Below are 24,048 nucleotides of genomic sequence, written 5' to 3'. Positions count from 1 at the left end.
CTCATTAAATTAAAAAAAACCATATCATCCAGTTAGTTATCTTCCTACTAGATTGAGGTCCGATGCTATCGCATCGGGAGGGCGGTAATGTTACGATGGGGGCAGGCTTTGCAGCATTGAGAATCTCTCCCCCATGTGCTCACCCACCTATCCACTCTCTCTTTCCCCATGTGCTGACTTCTCCCGTATGTGCTGTCTTCTTTGACCTGTGTACCCCATGTGCTATCCCCCTTGTCTGCTGTCTCTCTCCTTCCTGTGCTGTGTTTGAGCTGTCTCCCCCCTGTGCCCTGTCAATCTCACCTCTGTGTCTGACCGTGTACGGAACATACCACAGCTCCTGGGCAGGGGAGGAAGCAAAAGACAATACTGACATTACAGCAGGAGATCACAGAGGATACATTTTGTGAGGTAAAATATTGTTTAAAAACAGTCAGTGAAATATTTTACCTCACAAAATGAATCCTATGTGATCCCCTGCTGTAATGGTCTTTTGCTTCCTTCCCTAGCCAGGAGATGTGGTATGCACCATACATAGCTCTGCAAAGGAATACATGGATTTCGTCCGCGCTGCCCAAATGATGAAATTCCAGAAGGTTGATAAAGTTTGACAGTGGTTTGTTCTACGCGTTTCAAGGTTTTTTTTGCAACCTCTTCAGGAAAGTGGTATTTCCTGAAGAAGAGGTTGCAAAAAACCTTGAAACGCGTAGAATAAACCACTGTCAAACTTTATCAACCTTCTGGAATTTCATCATTGGGGCAGCGCGGACGAAATCCACGTATTCCTTTGCAGAGCTCTGTTTCAGATAGTCGGTGACCGACTTGTGGATCTGCAGCAGCCCTTATCTATACATGCTTTGAATACCTACTACCAGGTTAGCAGTTTTTTGTCAAACCGCTTACTTTATTTGTGGGATAAGACCCTATATTGCGCTTGTGTCTCCCTCTTTCACAAAGCTAGATGCTCCGTACATAGTCAGACACAGACTTTCGTTCGTGGGAAAACCCCTTTAATGTGACCAGCTTCCTCTGCCTGTAGACACGTTGCGCATCTGCTGCCGGGATCAGCCATATGATTCACTGCGCCTGCGCTCCGCTGGTGGGTACCACACAAGAGGCTGCGTAAATGTAACGGTGCGTATAGTGTGTGGTGTCACGGTGTTCAGCTGGTGGTACCGCGCAGTAGGTTGGTACCAGCAGCAGTTTCCATATTGAGACACCCATCACTTGGGTGTCCCAATATGACGGTCGGTGAACTTCCTCTTGGGATACGGTGACATCTGGACAGAACAGGAAATGAAAACAATACAAGGCAATTATATAAATAGATATTAGTAAAATAAAGCCTTGCACCTTACCAGAAAGCCACATTGTAGAATATCATAGTATACTAGATGCAAGCTGCTTCATACTGCACCTGTAGTGGTACAAGCCCTTCTATTTTCTGAAGCCGATATTAGTTTTTTGCCCTATCCTTTTGATACAATTTTATAATAATCCATCATACATGATGTAGAATAGGGTGACATTTCTCCTAAAACAACTTTTTTTTCTTTCCAAGTATGTTGAGTAATACACCCTTTTGCAACAAACTTGCAGTGCTACCTTCTTTCAATATTTTTGATCTCCATGAGTATGGCCCCATTCCTCAAGACTAGATGTTCTTGATGAGCGAACGTTGTCGGCTCCCTCCTTATTCAGCATGCTATAGCACTTACCAAAGAAGCTGCATCAGGAACCCGGATACCTGGAGCGCTCCCGATGATCAGCAATTCGGCCCCACAGCTGCATGTGTCGCGGCTGTGTGACAGTGACAACACACAGGCTCTCCATGCATGTGTTGTGACTGTCACACAGCCATGACACATGCAGATGCGGCACCGAACAGCATCGGGAGTGCTCCAGGTATCTGGGTTCCCGATGCAGTTTCTTCTGTAAGTGCTATAGCATGCTGAATAAGGAGGGAGCCAACGAAGATCGCTCATCTCTAATCAAGACCAACTTTTTTTTGTTTTTTTTTCCTCCACCCCCCTGCACCCATTAAAGTACACCTCCAAGAGCAATCTGCCCACCAAGGACAGGAAACCTACTGAAATGAAAGGGTGGTACTTCTCTGCATTTGTTGGTTTTCTGTCCTGAAGCAATCTGTGAAGAAAGAAGACATTGACCTAGGCCTGTCTCAGAGTATGGAAGAAGCTCAGAGAGAAAACTAATCACAAACACCAATCTATAAGGGCATTTTAGAGCTGCAGCACCAAGTAAATTAATCGAGGTAAACAATGCTGTTTTGTCTTTTAGACATTTTGAGTCTTTGCAGAAATTACTAAACACAATGATTGGTTTTGAGTATTAATTAGTGATGAGAAAATGTGCTCAGAAAAAGTGTTATCCAAGTATCTTGGGCATGCTCGAATAATACGTTTGCGACCGCATGGCTGCATATCTCGCGGGTGTTCAAGAACCGCAACATATGCAGAGATTGCTTGTTTGTTAGGCTATTCTTGCATGTGTTGCGGCTGTTGAACAGCCACAAGACATGCAGCTGCAGGTACTCGAACATATTTTTGAGCACAATGAAGTCACTCGGTTAGGACACAAGCATACTTGGATAACACCTTATCTGAGCATGTTTGCTCATCACTACTCTTACTACATTAGTATACACATGATAATAACACTAAAGGCCCCGTCACACTAAGCGATGTCGCTGGAGCTGATGCAACCAACCAGTTGCAGCCACAATTCAAGGGACCGTGAACCACATGTGGTTTCCGAGCTACAGGTTGGGTTCCTTTGCTCTAGTTCATGATAACCTGTGGCATTCCTTATGCTGGAAAAAACGGCTACCGGTAAGTAACCTTGGTGTTTTCCCTCAACTCATGACAGCACACCTGAGAGATTTATGGAGAACCGAAACATCTAAGGAAGGAACCACCGCTTGAAGTAACCTTCTACCAAAGGTTAACTCAGCGGGGGAGGAAAGATCTAGTCTGTAGTGCTTAAAGGGAGTAGGGGGTGAGGACCAGGTTGCAGTCTTACAAATATGGTCAATAGATACAACTGCTTTCTCTGTCCAGGAGGCTGCCATGGGTCTGGTGGAGTGAGCTTTGATGCCCTCAAGAGCTGGAACATAAGGAGCAGAAGAGGCTAAACTAATAGCTTCCCTGATCCACCTTACAATGGTACTTTTTGATACCTTATACCCCTTTCTGTTACCCTGAAAGGCTGCAAGCAAGGACTGACTTTTCGTCCACTGACTAGTTACAGACATATACCCTATTAATGCCCTTCTGCCCTCTAGCTTATGGAATTTTTCCTTCCCTGAATATTTAGGGTTACTACAGAAGGAAGGCAGGATCATCTGTTGACTTCTATGGAACTTTAAAAATTACCTTAGGAAGGTAGACTGGATCAGGTCTTAACACAATCCTATCATCCCATACCTGAGTTTAGGGAGGGTTTATTGAAAGGGCCTGAATATCACACCCTACGGGCCGAGGTCAGTGCTACCAATATTGTTGCCTTCAATATAAGATGCTTAACCAATAAATCCTGTAAAGGCTCAAATCGATTTCTGGTTAAAGCCTAGAGTACTAAGTTCAGATCCCATGGGGGAACTCCTTGGAATTGTGACTGGTTTAGGTCTGTTGCAAGTTTTTATAAACCTTGATCCTCAACCGGAAATCATGGTCTGCCCCCTATGTCACTGTCCGATGAAGATGATTCACTCTGATTTTCCCCTTCAGATAACGGAGAAACATCAGATTCACAAGAGACTTCCCTGGATTTTCCCCTTTTTTTAATAGGGACTTCAGGGAAGCCTCCACCTCTGCTGTGATGACAGAGTTGATGTTTGATGAGAAATCTGGGTCTCTTCACTTATCGTCTTCTGTATACAGACCTAACAGACTTTTCTGCCAGTCACCTTTTAGCGGGATTTTACATAGCTCACATTCCCTGTTCCTTATGTAGATCAATCACCATCCACTGTCACTTCAAGGGTCCCGGATTTGCAGGCTTTTCCATGATACATGCAATATCCTCTTTGGACACCGGAGAATCCAGAGACACTGCTCCTCTGACTGGCATGGATACCGCTTCTACCACTTCATCGGCTGCCCCCTTTGCTGTGTTCACGTTGATGACGATTAGGAGGCTGCTGCTGCTCTTCCATGATATGTCAGGAAGGAGAGCTGTAGCATGAGCACTCTGTATGTGATCTGCTTCCTTTAAATGTGGGACCTGCAGTGCCCCCTTCCTGATCCGCTTCCTCCAGTCCATCTTCCAGTTTGCTGCCTGACCCCCATGAAACTACCCCAGGGTGCACCATCTCCCAGCGTTCCCTGGTCAGTGGAGCATGCCGCCATTTTCTCCTGATGCACCCCCTCTTATGTCATTTGGGCATGCCCAATGCCAACCAGCCTCATGCCTGTTACATCAATGGAATGCGCCACCGTCGTCAGTTCCTACGCACCTCACCTGTTGTGAATTCACTTTCTGGCCTACCTCTGGTTTCTAGTGAAGGTAGTGGAGCTGGTTATATTGACAGAGGGGTCGCGAGTTTTTTTTCCAGGCTCCCTCTGGTAGTTACTGGAGGTAATGGACCTGATCTAATTAACAGAGGCCTGCCACCTGATAATGAGGAGGATGACTGGAGATCTGGAGTTTCTGACTGGATTTAAGACAGCCGACTCCCTCTATCCCTGCTGGTGATTTTTTTCCTGCCTCCTGAGGTCTTAGTTTCCAGCTCAGTCCCTGCATGATTAGCTAAGTGTTCTTTTGCTATTGTTCACATTTGATCTGGTTTTGTCTATTTCAGTTTTGTGTGGTCAGCCAGCTCTGGCTGGGGCTGTGCTGAATTTCCATCCTTATGTTACGCTTGTGCCAGTTTGTTTTTGTCCCTTATTAGATTGGCCTCTTTTTGCTCTGCTTTCAGAATATACCAGAGTGCTGATATAGAGGGCGACGTCTAGTGACTTCAGTGTTTTTCTATCAGACGTGTTGGGCATTTTTTTTGCAGGGTTTTTTGCGTGATTGCACACAGAGTCTTTCCTTTCCTGTCCTGTCTAGTTAGTTTGGGCCCCATCGTTTGCTGAGTCTATTTTCCTACCTGCGTTTGTGTTTTCATCTTGTCTCACCGACAATATATGTTTGGGGGCTATCTATTCCTTTGGGGTCTGGGGCAGTTTAGATTTCCCCTTTCTTGCTTTAGGCTTATTTAGTTCTCTGGCTGTGTCGAGGCGTCTAGGATCATCGTAGGTATGCTCCACGGCTACTGCTAGTTGTGTGGATAGGATCAGGGGTCTGCAATCCACTTAGTTACCAACCTCTCTGGTTTTCTGAGGCTTAGCTTGGTCTTGCTTTCCTCCTCGGTGACCCAATCATAACACTTGCCACTGTTTCCAGTGTTCACAGACTGGGGTGGTGTGGAGCCCACCATGGACCAGCAGATGGTGCTTCCAGTGACCTTAAGGCCAGCATTACAGGTGTGCAGCCTGTTCTTCCAGACGCTGAAGGAAAAAATAAGATGTGCACTCAGTTGCCCAGGGGTGCAGGCAGATCTGGATGACTCCAATGATTCAGAATAAAAGGAATCAGCTGCACTGACAGGAGCACTTCATTGCAAAAGAGTTTCCATATTTATTATTACATGTATAGAAAGTTATTCACCACAAAAACAAAAAAAAATGGAGGCTTCTTTTCGACCTGGTTCGGGTCTTTCTCAAACCTCACTGTAAGAGAGACATATACATAATCTGCTGTACATACTGTATAAACAAGTGATAATAAATATAACAGTAAAAATCTCGTGTACAAGGTAACAAGCCTTATGATCACAGCAAACTCTGGTAAGAAAAAATAAAGTAACAAATGTTTCTGGAATATAGCATGATGCATAGATCAAAAGTGTAAACCTGAGGTCAGTGGGTACCGTGGAGTTGGGAAAGAATGGGGGGAAAAAAGAGTGATAAAAATGAAAATAAAATTAATTTTATTTCTATAGAGCCAACATATTCCGCAACTCTTTACATTATAGAGGGGCTTGTACAGACAATACATTACAGTTTAACAATAGACATAGATCAAAACAGATAGCAAGAGGAATGAGGACCCTGCTCGCAAGCTTACAATCTATGAGGAGAAAGGGGAGACATGAAAGGTGGATGGTAACAATTGCTTTCCTTGTTTGGACCGGCCATAATGTAAGAATCGGGTGTTCATGTAATGCATGAACTGTTTATCGGCCTAAGTACGTATGTAACCGTACAGACACAGAGGGCTATTAAATGCATAAAGTATGTGATAACCTGATGTGAGGAACCTGGTTATGGTAAAAATTTTGAATGGGTCACACAGGAATAGTTAGGTTAATGCGTTGAAGCGGTAGGCCAGTCTAAACAAATGCGTTTTTAGGGCACGCTTAAAACTGTGGGAATTGGAGATTAATCGTATTAAGCTGGGTAGTGCATTCCAAAGAATTGGCGCAGCACGTGAAAAGTCTTGGAGATGGGAGTGGGAGATTCTGATTATTGAGGATGTTAACCTGAACAAATGAAATATAATGATGAAATGAGAATAAAATATAATGACAAAATAAAGAAAATATAATGAAAAACAGGGAAAAAATAAAGACTAATAGTAATAAAAGTAAAGATGGGGTAAACTGAGTAACAATAAAAATAGAAATAATAATAAGAAAAATAAAACAACAATTAAAATAATAAAAATGTAGTTGATGGATATTACTTACCCCTTGAGGGATATCTGAAAAATGGACTGGGATATCAATGAGTCTAAAGAAGGTAAGAAATAGGTTAGATGGAGAAAAAGAGGAATCATGTATCACTATATACCCACCAAGGGGATAATTGTGATAGCATCAATTACATGGGGTACTGTAGGTATCAGATATAAGAAAACATATAAACAAGCATAGTTTTTCTGATCCAATGGTAACGCTGAGAGTTATAAAAGCTGAATAGACCCATAGGGATAGGGGTGTTAACCATTGTGCCAGTGTTCAGCTGATTAGCAAGTCTTGTTCTCAATTCAGACCGTTGGGTGCTAGTGTTTATTGTGTGGATCCAAAAGGATTCTCTTTAAGTAATGTGGTTGCCTCCCCATCTTGGCCTGTCGACCTGTTCTATCAACTGAAATCTCAGTTGTGATACCAAGTGACTGACGACTAGGAAGTGGTGGGATAGTGAGAGCCATGTTTTCTTACATCTGATGGTAGACTTATGACATGCTATTCTATCTCACACATATTGTGTGTTTTCCCTATATACAGTAGGCCACATGGGCATTTGATCCTATATACTGCAAAGTTCGTCTCACGTCTGTAAAATCCTCTAATTCTATATGGTTTCCCTATATGTCGGTGGGTGATGTCACTTGATTTGATTGCGTTGGAGCAACACGCACAACCTAAGCAAGGGAATGTGCCTGTTCTTTCAGTCCTAAGAAGGCTTTGTTTCGGGTGTTTGTGGAATCTACCCACATCAGCTCTCACTAAGTGATCCCTAATGTTTCTTGATCTCCTTTTGCACATCAGAGCCAGGATCTAAAACACCTCAATATGTGGATATGCTCTTGCTAAGAGAGGCCCATGTTTATTGATGACATTGTATATTTGGGCATAACTGGGTGATGTGTGTACAAATGAGACACGTTATGGTTTAGGGGTTGGGTCAACTGAGGGTGTGGTGTGGAGAATCCTTTGTTTTTCTTTTATGAGGATCTGTTCAGGGTACTCCCTGTCTAGAAATTTCAGGAACATTTCATCAAGTCATTTGTGTTAGGAGTGGCGGAAGGCACTTAATAAAAATATAAATAAAGTACCTTCGCCCCTCGGGGTCCACCCTGCAGAAGATGTAATAACTGCTGCTAGGTGACGGCAGAGCAATCTGGTGGTAATGTGCACAGGGTTAACTGCACCCAAAGTGCAGTGCACAGACTCTGTTAAACTCACAGAGTAATAGAAATAATAATAATCACAGAAACGCTGAGTCTGTTTGAGGCACAGAACTACAGCGCTGCACCCGCGGTATCTGGTCACAGGAGTATCACAAGATGGCGGTACTTACTCCGTCTAGACCTACCGATAAGGATCGGGTGTAAAGCGTCGCAGCTGGGAACACACGTAGAGCTGCTACTGCAGCGCGGCAAGAACAGAGCCGCTGCAACGACTCTGCTAACTAGTAGGCGCAATGCTGACGCTAGGCTGCTGAGGCAATGGAGCAATAGCGCGCTGAAGCTGGCGCTGATACTGGCATTAGCTCAAACTCTCACAGACGTAGTATCAGAGGGTAGGGGTTTCCAATGAGTCATTCACCAGTCCATGCATCCATCAACAAACATACAGCAGCAGTATGGCTATACTAGCGCATGGCGGAACAGTCGTGCGCTTTTTATAGCGAACGGCACCTTCCGGTCTCCAAGAGGAGCCAATGGGATCCGACACAGGACCTGAACACCTGACTCCCGAACTCCAATAGGAGCTCATCCCCTGAGCATGCTCAGATGCAGGAGTGGAGGACTTAGCCTCTGGAGAGAGTTGCTGTAAGGCAGTCTCCTCTGTAGTTTCCTCTATAGCAGATGCAGAGCAGGAGACTGCAGAATGTGAGGATCTAGATTTCAGCAAAGGAGAGGCAGAAATTTGACTCCTAACAGTTTGGTTACCAAGTTTTTATCCCAAACTATTCTAGATACACGATGGAACTGGGAACGGGGTAGACTGTTTTTCATTGTCTTGGGGTGGCAGCTGGAGTAGAGTTAGGGTACTGTTCCACTACACGACACACCAGCGATCCCGACAGAAATACAACCTGGTAAGGATCGCTGGTATGTCGCTAAATGGTCGCTAGTAAGCTGTCAAACAGACAGATCTACTCAGCGACGCAGCAACGATCCGGCGATCCGTATAACGACCTCGGTGGTCATTGGTACCTTGTCACATAGCAGCTATTCTGATGACTCCCACCTGCGTCCATGAGTTCTGAGTCGCCAACGAGTTCGCTCGTCGGCGTCAAACACAAAAATGCATGCTGGCCAGCAGGACACCAGCGATCAAAAAATGGCCCAGAACATTCGAGCACGATCAGCGAGATCGCAGCGGGGGCCCGTTGCCGCTATGTGTCACATGTAGCGAGATCGCTGGCGAGGTCGCTGTTGCGTCACAAAATCTGTGACGTTTCAGCGATCTTGCTAACGATCTCGCTATGTGAGATGGGGCCTTAAGAGATTATTGCAGTCTGTTTAGTGTAGAGGTCTCTGGTGAGTTTGCCCTCACTATGCTTAAGTACATTTGTGTCTAGGAATGAAATACTAGCTATGTCTGAGTTGAGCGTAAACTGCAGTTCGGGTCTCACAGAGTTTAGATAAGTGAAAAAATTCAGCAGTGTATCAGGTGTGCCGTTCCATATGCAGAATATGTTGTCTATGTACTTGAGCCAGCATTAAGCATATCTCCTAATGAGAATAAATTGGTCTCCGAACAGAAAGAAATTCTCATGTAGTACAGTTGATAAGAGATCCATACACATTAGTTTGGAGTTGGGGGTGACATTGGAGTTTTCCTGTAGGTTCTGTATGGCATTTAGGCCTACATTGTGACTGATGAATGTGTAGAGGCTATTAACGTCAGGGGTGACCAATAGGCACTGATATGTAATATCCGTTATCTGTCTTATGATGTTGAGAAAATGTCCTGTGTCAAGAATAAAAGACTGGGTGTTTTTGATGAGCGGGGCGAAGATCTTTTCCAAGAAAACAGATAGTGGGGATAGTATAGAATCTGTGGATGATAGAGATTGGTTGACCTGGAGGATTGGATAGAGATTTATGGATTTTTAGTAGGACATAAAAGACTGGGGTAACTGGATGTGGATTAGTCAGGAAGGTGACTTTTTTGATCAATGATGTTGAGGGATTGATATTTATTGAGAATAGGTTCTATTTTGGTCCTGATTGCAGTGGTGGGGTCACAAGATTTTTTTTATAGGTCTTTATGTCAGAAAGTTGACATGTAGTCTCATTGATGTAATTGGTTTGGTCCATGATGACAATTGCCCTGCACTTGTCAGCCGGTTTAATGGCTATGTGTTTATTATTTCTGAGTGAATCAACGGCTGGTTTCTCAATTGGTGTCATATTGTTACTGGTAGGGAGCAAGCCCTTCTGGCGGTGATCTAGTATCAGGTTTATATCTCTGTGTATGAGATCTATGCAGGCCTTGGTTGCATGGCGAGTTAAAGGCACTTGCATTACGCAGCCCCAGTAGAGAAATAGTTCAGGAGCAGAAATGTCCCCGGCTGGAGAGTCTCTGTTTCTTGTCAGATCCTGTTGAAGTCGGTAGTGAGTCTTCAGACGAATATTACGGAAGAAACACTGGAGATCTTGCTCAAGTCTAAATTTATCCCAGGGTGAAGTAGGACAGAAGGAAAGGCCACATAGGAGCACTGTTAGCTCCACAGGGCTGAGGGTGTAAGATTATATGGTGACCACCAGGTTTGGGGCCTTACCTGGGATCTTGTCGTCATTTGATTGCCAATGTTTGTGGGAGGTCCTCTGTGTCTGTCTCTTCCTGTAGGTCTTGTGTAGCCCTTCGTTGGGTATTCTGGTTTCAAGAAAGCTGAGCAGCAATACTCAATGTCAAGCAGCAGCCGCAAAAGCAAAAAGCAAAATTTTGCGATATGTGACCCCATTCATCCTCCCTTCAATATGATCCAGTCATCCCCAGTCAAAAGCACCCCAAAAGTATGATGTTTCCCCCCCCCATGCTTCACGGTAGAACAGTGTTCTTGGGGTTGTACTCATCCTTCTTCCTCCAAATACTGTGAGTGGAGTAGATACCAAAAAGATCTATTTTGGTCTCATCTGACCACATGACCTTCTCCCATGCCTCCTCTGGATTATCCAGATGGTTATTGGCAAACTTCAAATGGACCTGGCAACATATGTAGCGTGAGCAGGGGGACCTTGCGCGCCCTGCATGATTTTAATCCATCATGGTGTATTGTGTTACTATTGGTATTGTTTGAGACTGTGGTCCCAGCTCTCTTCAGATCATTGACCAGGTCCCCCTGTGTAACTCTGGGCTGATTCCTGACCTTTCTCGGAATCATCCTTAACCCACGAGCCAAGATTTTGCATTGTGCCTCAGACTGATAAAGATTGATAGTCATCTTGTGTTTTTCCCATTTTGTACTTGTGTGAACAGTTTTTGCCTTATCATCAAACTGCTTGCCTATTGTCCTGTAGTCCATCCCAGCCTTGTGCAGGTCTATAATTTTGTCCCTGGTGTCCTCAGACAGTTATTTGGTCTTGGCCATGGTGGAGAGATTGGGGTGTGATTGAGTGTGTGGACAGGTGTCTTTTATATAGTTAACGAGTTCAAACAGGTGCAATTATTACAGGTAATGAGTGCAAAGTAGGAGGGCCTCTTAAAGAAAGACTAACAGGTCTGTAAGAGCCAGAATTCTTGCTGGTTGTTAGGTGACCAATTACTTTTTTCATTAAATAAAATGCAATTTAATTATTTAAAAATTATACAATGTGATTTTTTTTTTTTCTTTTTTAGATTATATCCTTTACAGTTGAAGTGTACCTATAATAAAAATTACAGACCTCTCCATTCTTTGTAGGTGGGAAAACGTTTGTAAAATCGGCAGTGTATCAAATACTTATTTTCACCACTGTATATCAAAAAATAGTTTAGATTATGATAAATTGATAGGGATTTATGATAAAAATTACTGTGGATTTTGGACAACCCCTTTAACAATTCCCACGTTAAACCATTAATTTTATTTGAACACATTCTGATCAAATATTTCTGTACTAGGAAAGTCGCAGTGTGCCTAGGTATGGTGCCGTAGTGAAATCCCAGGCTATTTTTGCAGCTTTCTGCTTAACTGAAAGCATGTCAGCTTTGTAAGGAATTCGGCAGCATGCAATCATCTGTAAACTATGACTTGCAGATTTACCTGTATAACCGTTTGATATTTTATAAAAATGTAGTCTTGGAGTCGAGAGTAATGTTTAATCCCAAAATAGAAATCCAGTTTTAGACTCATAGATTAATATTGTTAGTTCTTCTTCCCACTTGGAACACCAACAAGATTTTTATAGGTTCCACAACCTTTTTTTCCATTATTATTTTCTTAAACAAGCATAAAGTAGAATTTATTTACATAAAGCAATGATCCATGAAGGTTACCATAACATCGAGGGACCATATTAGCCGCTTGAATGAAATTCATTAGAAATTAACCACCACTTAAATTAATTTTCTCACATTCACAAGGTTGTAATGGCGGAAAAAGAAACCGTCCATCAGTGTGTAGTGACAGGAGAGCTGTCATTGCATTTATTTATAGGTGAATACATTAACCCATGGTGCAGGTTTTCTCTTCTGAAACCATTGCTGCTGTTTGCATAGGAATCATTCTTGAAAAATACGATTTTTTTATTGCTTTGTTTCACTCTGTACACCGAGGTGTGTCTTCACACAGTAACCTAAATGTTTATTTAGCTTTTTTCAGTACATTAATAAACTATGAGATGTCATAAGAGAAACACATCCAAATATCCATAAATGTGAAGATTTTTTTTTGCTTTTGTAGAACACAGTGCTTTACAATTTGACTACATATCAGCTGTAATATTTTTATTGTTAGTATTCTACTTGTTCTAGCACAACATATCTCTTACACTGGAATCACATATGAGGTTTAACCCAGTTTCAAGAGTGCACACAAAAGGATGAAGGATCTGATTCATTATCACATTTGGTGTCTAGTTTTTGGTGGCTTTCACCTGTTTTTCATTTGCTCACCATTTATCTTTTACCTGCTTACAGACCACCAATATACAGTAAATGTCTCGGCGGTCCGTGTTCTTCTCTACAGTGACATTCTCAAACATTACTGCATAGTGTAATAAATACCATTATTGCAAACAATATCAATATTTTGTGATGGATATACTGAACAATAACAACATCAAGAAATATCATTATTGACAACAATATCAAACAATAAGAATATTATGACAACAATGCCCCTTGTAGATACTATGGGACGTCAGCAACGAAAGCACATCAACAAAAGTATATAAAAAGAAACTTGATAAAACAAATCACAAAATAATCAACAATAACAAAATCATTACGATAATACAGCAAAAACACCTACATTCCTTATGCTTACAGTTATTCACAGAGTGTCATAGTTACCAGAAAGGGACCCTTCATATAGTGCCTCCTGGTTATTATAGAACTAGATGGTGGCCCGATGCTATCGCATTGGGTATTCTAGAGTCTGTGTTAAAATAAAAAATAGTTATATACTCACCTTCCGATGACCCCCGGACTCTTTCTCTCCTCTCCATGCTCCCGGCATCTTCCGGTTCCAGTAATGCTTTGCGTGAAACACCGCTGATGATGTTGTGCTCACGTGAGAGTGACGTCATCTTCGGCGATTCTCGCTAAGCATTACTGGGACCGGAAGCTGCCTGGAGCGTGGTGAGAGGCGGGACAGAGTCCAGGGGCCGTCGGAAGGTGAGTATATAACTATTTTTTATTTTAACAGAGACTCTAGAATACCCGATGCGATAGAATCGGGCCACCATCTAGTGTATTATACTCCTGTTACACCCGGAGCTGCTGTCACTGTTCTGCTGTTACCTAATGTATTGTACTCCAGTTACAGCCAGAGCTGCAGTCACTGTTCTGCTGTTACCTAATGTATTATACTCCAGTTACTCCCAGAGCTGCAGTCACTGTTCTGCTTTTACCTAATGTATTGTACTGCATTTACACCCAGAGCTGCTGTCACTGTTCTACTGTTGTCTAATGTATTGTACTCCAGTTACTCCCAGAGCTGCAGTCACTGTTCTGCTTTTACCTAATGTATTGTAGTCCAGTTACACCCAGAGCTGCAGTCACCATTCTGCTCTTACCTAATGTATTATACTCCTGTTACAGCCAGAGCTGCAGTCACTGTTCAGATCTTACCTAATGTATTGTACTCCAGTTACACCCAGAGCTGCAGTCACTTTTCTGCTGTTACGTAATGTATTGTACGCAAGTTACACCGAGAGCTGCAGTCACTGTTCTGCTGTTACCTAATGTACTCCAGAATATGTAAAGGACTGTGCCTGTGTAATGAGCAACGCAGCAGTGATGCCTTTAACGGCTGTAATGTGCCTGTACAATAAGCAATGCAGCCGTGTTGCCGCGACGACTAAGCAACTGTCGCTGATTGGGCGCGGCCTAACTGCCGCAACCACTCAGTGAGGTGTGATTTCCATTACAGACAGACAGACAGAATTAGACAATTATATAGTAGATCATAGAGTTGGAAGGGACCTCAAGGGTCATCATGCCCAACCCTCAGCTCAATGCAGGGTTCACTAAACCATCTCAGACTGATGTCTGTCCAGTCTCTGTTTGAAGACTTCCATTGAAGGCTCACTGCACAACTTTACTAACTCCCCTCTCCCGCTCTCGGAACACAACCTTCTTTCCTTCTCAGTCAAGAATTGTCTCCTCACCCGGGACATCCCCACTTACCACACTTATCGGAATACACGTACCATTAATACCCAGCAGCTTATGGACAATCTCCACACATCTTTAGCCCCCATCTCCTCCCTCTCCTGTCCAGACTTAGCATTGTCACACTTCAATAATACACTGAAGAATGCCCTAGATCAAGCAGCACCTTTTACATGCAGAAAGACCCGACACAGACAACGGCAGCCCTGGCACACAATGCAAACACACTTTCTTCAGCGCTGCTCAAGGTGTGCAGAGCGGCAGTGGAGAAAATCTCTCTTAGTAGAAGACTTCATCCACTATAAGTTCATGCTCAAAACCTATAACTCTGCCCTTCATCTGGCCAAACAATCCTACTTCACCACCCTCATCACCTCACTATCCAACAACCCAAGACGACTTTTTGAAACCTTAAACTCCCTCCTGAAACCTAAAGTACAGGCCCCCATCACCAACTTCAGCGGTGAGGATCTGGCCACTTATTTCCTAGAAAAAATCAACCACATCCATCAGGATATCTCAGCCCAATCTCCTCAGTGCCTGGATCCCCTTCCCTGCCGCACCTCAAGCTCACTAGATATCTTTGAACCTATTTCAGAAGACGTTTCCAAGCTCCTCGCTTCTGCTCGGCCTACAACCTGCAACAGTGACCCCATTCCTTCACAGCTCCTGCAGTCTCTCTCACCAGTGGTCACCACTCACCTGACTAAAATATTTAACCTCTCTCTTTCTTCAGGTATATTTCAATCCTCATTTAAACATGCCATCATTACCCCTTTACTTAAAAAGTCATCCCTGGACCACAACTGCACTGCTAACTACAGACCTGTCTCTAACCTTTCCTTCATCTCTAAACTCCTGGAACGCTTGGTCCACTCCCGTCTAATCCGCTATCTCTCGGATAACTCTCTTCTCAACCCCTTACAATCTAGTTTCCGCTCTTTACACTCTACTGAAACTGCCCTCACTAAAGTCTCTAATGATCTAATAACAGCTAAATTGAAAGGTCATTGCTCCCTGCTGATTCTCCTGTATCTCTCTGCCGCATTTGACACTGTTGATCACCAGCTCCTCCTCACTATGCTCCGCTCTATAGGCCTCAAGGACACAGCCCTCTCCTGGTTCTCCTCCTACCTCTCTGACCGCTTTTTCACTGTATCTTTTGCCGGCTCCTCTTCCTCCTCATCCCCTTACTATCGGGGTCCCGCAGGGCGCAGTCCTAGGCCCCCTCCTCTTCTCTCTATACACTGCCCCTATTAGACAAACAATCAGCAGATTTGGGTTCCAGTATCATCTCTATGCTGATGACACCCAATTATACAATTCTTCCCCTGACATCACCCCTACCCTAATTTAAAATACCAAGGATTGTCTGTCTGCTGTCTCTAACATCATGTCCTCCCTCTATCTGAAACTAAATCTCTCCATAACTAAACTTCTTGTGTTTCTCCCCTCTACTAACCTCACTCTACCTAACATCGAAATAACCCTGGAGGGTTCAACCATAACTCCCAAGCAGCATGCCCGCTGTCTTGGGGTCATATTCGACACTGAACTTTCCTTTACTCCCTATATCCGATCACTCACTCGCTCTTGTCACCTGCATCTTAAAAACATCTACAGAATCCGACCTTTTCTCACCTTTGAAACTGCTAAGACTCTTACTGTCGCTCTTATTCATTCTCGTCTGGACTACTGCAACTCTCTTCTGATCGGTCTCCCTCTTACCAAACATTCTCCTCTCCAATCCATCATGAATGCGGCAGCCAGGGTCATATTTCTGTCCAGCCGCTTCACCGATGCCTCCATCTTGTGCCAGTCATTACACTGGCTACCTATTCGCTACAGGGTCCAGTATAAACTCATCTCTCACCCACAAAGCTCTCCACTGTTCTGCACCGCCTTATATCTCCTCTCTCATCTCTGTCTATCACCCTACACGTGCCCTCCATTCTACAAATGACCTAAGACTAACATCCCCCGTAATCCGAACCTCGCACCTCTGTCTCCAAGACTTCTCTCGTGCTGCTCCAGCTCTCTTGAATGCACTTCCCCAGACGATCAGACTGATACCTAGCACCGACCTATTCAAGCGCGCTTTGAAAACCCATCTCTTCAAACAAGCCTACCACATCAACTACTCAGTAAACTAACTTTTCCCTGTTCCCTCCTTCCAAATATTATTCTGAATCTGCACCCTACTATTCATCTGTCTCCGCACCCTCCATGCACACGATAACTGCACTTGATACTTGACTATTGCACTTAAACACACGGGCTGATGACCGGATCATGCAGCTTTATATGAAAATCCCTATTTATTATAATTGCCAGACCTGAATTAACAAGCACTTTTCACCTACTGTGTCCCCCCCCCCATTTCCTTGTAGATTGTAAGCTTGCGAGCAGGGACCTCACTCCTAATGACACTGTATAAATTGTCTTAACTTGTATTGAATTTATTGTCTGTACATGTCCTCGCTTAATTGTAAAGTGCTGTGGAATATGTTGGCGCTATATACTGTAAATAAAAATTATTATTATTAATTATTGTTATTGAAGGAGAATTCACCACCTCTAGTGGCAGCCTGTTCCACTCATTGATCACCCTCACTGTCAAAAAGTTTTTTCTAATATCTAATCTGTATCTTCTCCCTTTCAATTTCATTCCATTGCTTCTCATATTTCCATATGCAAATGAGAATAATGATCCCTGTGCACTGTGACATCCCTTCAGATATTTGTAGACAGATATTAAGTCTCCTCTCAGTCTTCTTTTTTGCAAGGTAAACATTCCCAAATCCTTTAATCTTTCCTCATAGGACATACTTTGCAGTCCGCTCACCATCCTGGAAGCTCTTCTCTGAATTTTCGCCAGTTTTTCAAAGTCTTTTTCAAAATGTGGTTCCCAGAACTGGACACAGTATTCCAGACAAGGCCTGACCAAGCAGGAGTAGAGGGGGATAATTACTTCACATGATCTAGACTCTATGCTTTTCTTAATACAGCCTAGAACTATGTTTGCCTTTTTTGCATCTGCATCACACCGTTGATTCATGTGAAGTCTGTGATCTATTAGTTTACCCAAGTCTTTTCACACGTGCTGTTGCTTAGTTCTAAAAACCCACCCTGTTAAAATGCCAGTGGCAGGGCAGCACCGCCAAGGTGTAGAGAGACATTTCATGCCATGTGTCCAGCTTGAATATCTAATAGTTGTACGGCACAGATGAATCACGGAGGATGCTGGTACGGTTTGCTAGGTACTCCTTCACCATCTTCCAAAACTTTTCTCTTTCTGTCAGACTATCCAGTTAATCAGGACCTGGGTGCTGGGAGGGTCTAATGAAAATGTCCCACACGTTTGAAAGTGTTCCCCTGCCTCTGTTGGACCTGGTGTGTGTCTCTCTCATCCTTCCTCCTTGGTTGCCCAAGGATCTATAACCTCTGCCGCCAACGTTGTCAGATGGGAATTTTGTTCTAATTGTTCGATTAGGTCCTTCTGGTAATGCACCATTTTACTAGCCCTCTCCGCTGCATCAAGGAGAGATGTAAAGTTCTTCTTGTAGCTATGGCCAAGTAGGGTGAACAACCAGTACTCAGTGTTGCCCAAAATGTGTATAACACCGGGGTCACTGGAACGGCACCAGGATATAAAGTCAGCCATGTCTGCCAGACTCCCAACCGGCAAAACTTCACTGTCCCCACCAGGAGGACAGCTCCCCATCTGCTCCTCCTATTCCCTTTCCTTCTCTTCAGCCCATCCACACTAAACAGATGAGATGAAGCTCATGTGAGTAGTACCCTCTTAAGTGCACGCAACCATCTCCTGTACCTCCTCCTCAACCTCCTCCTCATTATCACCCAATCCACTCTGAGAAGATAAGATTTGGCTGGGTAGTAACACCCTGTGTACTTTCTTCCTCCATCTCCACCTGGTCCGCATGCAAAGCTTCCTTTTTAATTGTGAGCCACGAGCATTTGAGTAGACACAAAATTGGGATAGTTACGCTGATTCTGGTGTTATCGCTCCTCACAGCTTAAAGGGGTTGTCCGGGCTTTTCACATAATCTCAGTAATCTCAGTAATTTACTTTCTGTCACTAGTTTGCACGGTTTTCTAAATATTCTGAACAGAACGTCCAAGGGGGGGGGGTGTTATGGCATTGAAATGAGAACTAGTCGTAACCTCCTACTCTACTCCAAACCTGCCCTCTATAGCAACAACCCCACCCTCCATAGCTACAGGCCCTCCCCGTCCACATGAAGCAGCCCTCATCACACAGTAACGAATTCTTCCCCTCCAGCAGCCTCAGTGCAGAGAGCAGAGAGCTGCTCCTCCCCCAGACACACGCTGAACAGTGATCTATGGAAAGTGAAACTAGTGAGGAGTGAAAGTCGTCCTGTATTCTGGGCCACTCCATGATTACAATACATAACTCATTATCAGTAATTCCTTCCCTCACTGTCCCAGGCTGCTGGCAGCAGTGAGAACAGACTGTGTGATGGGAGATGTCAAAACGGGGAATATAAATACTTCCCTATATAGAAAAGATACCAGTGGTAATGCCATATTGCATGCGGATAGTTGTCACCCGCCACATGTGATACGAAATTTACCGTTGGGTGAATTAATCCGTGCCAAAAGATCATGCTCTAATGACGCTCTTTATGAATCCGAGCGTCGTAAAATTTGCACCAGGCTATCAAAAAGGGGTTATAAGAACTGGATGTTAAACAGGGCTATTAAGAAAGTGGATAACAAAACTAGGAGTAGTTTATTGCAGAATGACATGGTACACACTAATCAAAATAAAAATATTCCCACTTTTTCTACCGCTTTCAGTTCAGATTACAAGGGTGTTATTAAAATCATAAATAAACATCTTCCCTTACTGCATCAAGATCCAGTCTTATCGCAGATATTGGCTGGTGGACATAGGTGTGTTCCAAAGAGAGCTAAAAATTTGAGTCATTTTTTGTCCCCCTCATTGTATTTGTCTGATTGCACTAAACCTACGTGGTTAAATTACTTGGGCAATTATAAGTGTGGTGAAAAATTGTGTGGTTTGTGCCGCTATATGGATATTACAGATAGATTTGTTAATTTTAGTACACAACAAACCTACAAAATTAAAACCTACATGAATTGTAACACCACACACTTAGTGTATATGGCAGAGTGCACATTGTGCAGTTTATATTACATTGGCTGTACCACACGCAGCCTGAAGAGGAGACTAAGTGAGCACATCACCGCTTCTAATCCAGAGTCTATGTCCAGTCGTAGGAATGTGTCTGGCTTGTCCAAACATTTCCTTGAAATACACAAGGGTAATTTATGCAGTCTTAAAGTTAAGGGAATAGAACGGGTATTGAAACCCCCCAGAGGGGGTGACTGGGAACATTTACTACACTGTCGGGAAGCCTTCTGGATACTTGCGCTTGATGCACGATATCCGCAAGGTCTAAATTATAGAAATGATCTTATGTATTTCTATTGAGTGCTGAGATTTTTGGTGTTTTTTATTATTTTTTTTTTGGGGGGGGGTTTTTTTTTTTTTGTTTGTCATTTGATAGTTGCTATGTATTTATGCATTTATACGTATGTATTGCACATGTTTTTATTTATTCTATGTCTTGTCCATTGTTGAATTGGTCTTTTCCTTTTTTTTTTTTTTTTCTTTCTTCTTGCAAGGGAGTGACTCCACCAGTGATTTGAGGGCTTAGTTGTCTGCCTCTTTGATTATACACATGTGTGGAGTCCCTCTGCTGATTAGGAATGTTTATAATCATTTTGTGAACTGTTTTGTTTCATGTCTCTGAGGAAGAACCTGGTGTAAGGTTCGAAACGCGTCAGGCGTGGGGGGGGGTCTGTTTTCCCCTTTATGGTTTTATCATGAAATTATGTGAATAAAACTTATCGTGGATTTTATTAAGTCTCCAGTGCCGGATCTTCCTTCTCTCTTCAGTAAGAAAAATGAATTGCAGGTGGCACCACAGTACCCCAAAACACACTACCAACACATTTGTAAACATGCACTGCTTTTTTGCCGATTACTTCACCCCACAGACACACGATACACCATTTGAAAGGTAAACTTGCTCCCTTCAGCAAGAAAACAACCAAACAAACCACACATTCACGATTTTATCACTTAATACAGTTTAAACATTCATTTTCTTAAACCTGCAGAAAGACACAATGACCTGCAGGTGGCACTTCAACCGGAAAACATTTTTTGGCCTCTACTTATCAAAACAATTTATTGTATTACCAATCTACATATATAAATACCTGTCTGTGTTCATCAGCTCATGAAATACATTTACATTTGGCCAGCTTGCTTTTTCTGAAATTGCCTGCGCCCCTGACGACCAATATGCGAACATTTCGCACGGGCCAAGCTAGTTATTACCAATTGACAAAAGTCAATAGAATAAGGGGGGGGGGGATAAAGCTATCCTTGTGGTGACCTTACCTGGCTTCCATTTTTTGCTGGTTGCGTTTCTGTTGGAGGCCATGGGTATCGTTGCAGTGCTGGTGGAAGCTGTTGGTTCACTTTCTTTAGCATGACGTTCGATCCTGTTGACAAGGATTGCCGCTCCATCATCTCTGGGTGTTACTTTTCTTTCTTTGATATATGGGCTAACCAGTAATTTTACCAACTCCACTATAAAAATTCTTTTTTTATATAGTTTATTTTTGTCCCAGTTTGGGTCTATTTCACACCATTTGGGTCTATTTCACACCATAGAACGAATGCATTGTATGCAGCTCTCTGTGTTCTCTCCAGTTGTACTGAAAGTGAAGCAGCGACATGCCCCCCCACCGGGTATCGCTGATCGTGCTCTAATGTCCTAGGCCATTTTTTGATCATTGGTCTCCCGCTGGTCAGCATGCATCGCTGCGTGTGGCAGCGGGAGAGCTCCCAGCGCTGTAAGCAGACGCTGGGAGCTGGTATCCAAGGTAAATATTGGGTAACTAAGCCCGCGTGTCGCTTAGTTCCCCGCTGTGTACCTTGGATATCTGCTTGCTCGCGCTGGGTGCTGGTGTCCAAGGTACACAGCGGGTAACTAAGTGACGCGCGCGCTTAGTTACCCAATATTTACCTTGGATACCAGCTCCCAGCGCCAGCATGCAGGTATCCAAGGTACACAACGGGTAACTAAGGTTCCTGTTACACTAAACGATGCACCAGCGATCCCGACAATGATATGACCTTGTCATAATCACTAGTGCCTTGCTACATGATCGCTGGTGAGCTGTCAAACAGGCAGATTTCACCAGCGATCAGAACAAGCGAGGACGCTGGTATCCATGGTAAATATCGGGTAACTAAGCGAGTGCGTCGCTTATGCGTGTCACACACAGCGAGATCGCTGGCGAGATCACTGTTTCATCACAAAATCAGCGATCTCACTGTGTGTGAAGGGGCCTTAACTGTATAGACTAGTAGGGTAATTGTTTACTGAGAAGATCAGAGAAAACACCACCCTTAAGCATAAGATAGCCCACAGTAAAACAAACACATTTGTCAGCCAGAATTTATTAGTGCTCTTTTCAGGTCAGTATTACACAGTAAATGCCCCATCACACACAGCGATCTCGCTAGCAAGATCGCTGATTTTGTGACGTCACAGCGATCTTGCCAGCGAGATTGCTGTGTGTGATGGGGATCAGCGACCGGCCCCACTGGATATCGCTGATCGTGTACTATCGTCCTGGGCCATTTTTTGATCGTTGCTCTCCCGCTGGCCAGCACTCATCGCTGCGTGTGGCAGCGGGAGTCAACGATCAGCGAGGCTCCCAGCGCTCTAAGCAGGCGCTGGGAGCTGGTAGCTGGTATCTAAGGTAAATATCAGGTTACTAAACGGCGCGCGTCACTTAGTTACCCGATGTGTACCTTAGAAACCTGCATGCTCGCAGCTCCCGGCGCAAGGACGCAGGTTTCTAAGGTAAACATCAGGTAACTAAGTGATGCACGCCGCTTAGTAACCCGATATTTACCTTAGATACCAGCGTCTTCGCTGGTGCTGATCGCTGGTGAAGCTGCTTGTTTGGCAGCTCACCAGCGATCATGTAGCGATGCACCAGCAATCCTGACATGGTCGTATCGTTATCGGGATCGCTGGTGCATCTTTAAGTGTAACGGTACCCTAATAGAACCAGCTAACACAAGGAAAGTAAGAAAATCTTTTCATTTACAATGTGAAATGTTGACAGCTGAATTGAACTATTTCTACATGAACTGCAGGATAAATAAGATGCAGCGAAAAAAATGTGCACATAACAATCCTGGAAGCAAAACCATCTGCAGTATCAGAATTTGAAAATGTACATATGTGTAAATCTGCATGGACCAAAAGGACCTAGATAGATTGATAAATAGTAGTAGATGCAATATATAGTCCAAAATGAGATTACAACTTCTTTATTTTACTAAGAAAATGGCTGGAGATTAGTATAAAAGACTATCAGTCATTTTTGACCGAACAGTACAAGTGTAAGAAAAAACGTGGAGCAAAAAGTAAGCAAAAAGAAAATATCCATAGTAAGAACCCTCTGTACATTACTTGGTGCATTGGAAGGGGTATGGTACTGAGGTGAGGATGTGGGTGCCGGCATCTGCGGTTAATTCTGGTAAGTTGATACGATCCTTTCATTTGACACATCCGGATAAACCCAGCCCAGAGGATGCTGTGGCCCCTCGTAGCAGGGAGGGGTACTGTCAGGAGTGTGTTATGTCCTGTGAGATCTGGGGTTAGAAAATAATTTTGTAGGGTGAATCGCCTGTCTTCCATTTAGCCTGTGTGTCTCGTCTCTCATATTAAATTCAGCTTCATCTCACAACTACTCCTGACCTGGTTATTTCTTCTTTCTGTAAAATCTGGCCAGACCTCCTCTTCCTCGCTAGTGAAATTTAGTTTCCTATTTTCCTGGATTAGCTGTGCTATGTTGGAGATCATTTTTGCTGCTGGAGATTGTTGTATGCTGTTTATGAGTGTATGCTTTTCTCACTGTCCTATTCCTATTTGGTTTGTACATTCCTACCCTTCCCTATAGACCTCTTTACCTTTGGTGAATGTTTTGTATGTTAGTTGCTTTTCGATATTCCTGTTTGTCTTACACTATCATTTCTGTCCTAGGCCTCTTGGAGGAGGTGGAGAGGACAGCTTAGGGAAAACATGAGAACAGTAAGGCATGTAGCCCAAACCTCCTCCTCACCATTATAGGTACATTTTGGAGCAGGACTAGTTAGGGCCTCAGTCCTGTGAACAGTGCAGGGCCCCTTTCCCTATCACGTACAGTTGCAGCGTGACACTTAAAGGGAACCTGTCACCCCCTGGGCGTTTTTAAGTAAAAGAGTCACCTTCAGCAGCACTAAGGCTGCATTTTGTGAAGGTGGCTCTTCCGTTTCTGACCCCCAGTAACGCCGAAATATTAACTTTTATAAATAGGTCCTCATACCTGTTATGCATTCCCATAGGTAT

Source organism: Dendrobates tinctorius, unplaced genomic scaffold (assembly GCF_039654945.1).
Source record: "Dendrobates tinctorius isolate UK_male_01 unplaced genomic scaffold, ASM3965494v1 ptg000102l, whole genome shotgun sequence".
Taxonomy (NCBI): Eukaryota; Metazoa; Chordata; class Amphibia; order Anura; family Dendrobatidae; genus Dendrobates; species Dendrobates tinctorius.
The sequence above is the reverse complement of the archived record's forward strand: the minus strand, read 5'-3'. Positions refer to the sequence as shown.